The sequence below is a fragment of the Delphinus delphis genome, chromosome 3 (genome assembly GCF_949987515.2).
Source record: "Delphinus delphis chromosome 3, mDelDel1.2, whole genome shotgun sequence".
Lineage (NCBI taxonomy): Eukaryota > Metazoa > Chordata > Mammalia > Artiodactyla > Delphinidae > Delphinus > Delphinus delphis.
This window is the reverse complement of record NC_082685.1, coordinates 14865140-14866722: the sequence shown is the minus strand read 5'-3', so window position 1 is coordinate 14866722 and position 1583 is coordinate 14865140. Positions and strand designations below refer to the sequence as shown.

General features: G+C 56.2%; 1 pseudogene; it reads right to left on the bottom strand.

Moving 5' to 3' along the window:
• Window positions 1-348: 348 nt before the first annotated feature.
• On the bottom strand, window positions 349-1249 carry LOC132421871 (NADH-cytochrome b5 reductase 3 pseudogene; annotated as a pseudogene).
• Window positions 1250-1583: the final 334 nt, after the last annotated feature.

Genomic DNA, 1583 nt, shown 5'->3' with positions numbered 1-1583 from the left:
GAGAGCGCAACTCCCTGCTGGCCGGGCCTGCTGTACCCTGGGGTCGAGGCAGCCTCTCACCCAGCAGCCCCTGCCAGGAGGGGGTGGGGAAGGGCATCTCCAGTGAGGCCCAGACAGGAATCTGCCCTAAAGGTGGCTGACAGCGGCCCACCTGTAACAGAGCCCTGCTCCCAAAGGGGCCCCTTGGGGACCAGCCCAGCGGGGTGCCCTCCCAGGAACGGGCAGACCAGGCTGAACCCGGCCGCAGCAGGAGATGTGGGGGAGAGTGGTGTTAACAGACAACAGCGGGAGGGGTGGGTGCAGACAGGGCACGGTGAGTGTGGGGCGGAGCCAGCCCAGGCCCGCCCATCAGAAGGCGAAGGAGCGCTCCTTGGGGTGGCCCACGCTGTCCAGATTGGGCAGGCAGGCATACTGGATCATGCACGGGGGTCCGCACATCAGCACCAGTGGCTCCTCCTCCAGGGGTGGAAGGTGGTCCCAGATCATCTCCTCGTTCACGAAGCCCTGGCTGTAGTCCCAAGCTTCAGGGGCACTGTCCACCATGTACCAGAGCTTGAAGCACTCAGAATGTTCGTTCTTCAGTTCCTCCAGCTCCAGCCGCAGCAGGAGGTCCTTCTCAGTCTGGTTGGCAAAGCGCAGGTGGCACATGGTGTGATCATCCCTGTCCTTCATGATGGCGCGGATCACCTATAGCATTGGGGCGATGCCCGTTCCTCCCGCAAACATGCCCACAGACTTCACCGTCTTGATGACAGGGTTGGATTTCTTGTCTGCACAGATGGCAAACTTTCCTTTGCCCTGGTAGACCGGCAGCCCATTTGGGTCTCGGAACTCAATGGTGCCTCCAATCTTCATGCTTTACAGGTACTGGGACATCTGGGACATCCCACCAGCGGGAAACTTGGGGTGAGTGTCTTTGAAGTAAACCTTGATGACCAGGTCCACAAAGCCCTTGTCATCGCTGGAGACAGGCATGTAGGGCAGAATGACCAGGTTCCCATTGATTCAAGCCGAGAGGTAGATGTGCTAGCCCTAAGGGGAGGCCCAGGATGTGCTGGGGCGACGGTAGAGCAAAGTGGAACCATCAGGTGTCAAGGCTGATGACCTCCTTGTCAATCAGCCGCAGCAGGTACTTGATGTCCAGGTTCTCGAGGGTGATGGCGGGAGTGGAGCTTTGGAACAGCTTCATGAGCAGGCTGTACAGGAACCAGACTGGGGAGAGGACCACGTGGCCCAACGTGCTCAGCCGGGCCCCCGTGGTGGCTCCACTCTGCTCTAGCTCCGCCGCCGCTGCTGTGACCGCCACGCCCTGGGCCTGCGCCCCCCCCGCCACGTCACTGAGCCCAAATATAGTTTTTAAGAACACTTCTAAATTACCATGTGTAATTAAAGAAGAATATGTAATGGAAATTAGAAAATACCAGAGATTATTTTTTTAATCTGAATGCAGGTTACATGGTGTTCTCACTTTTGAAAATTCATCAAGCATTTATGATTGTTCACTCTTCTGTATATATGTTACACTTCAGTAAAATTTATAAAGAAAAAAAAGACAACGAATCTGTAAAGCAGCTAGGGGTGGA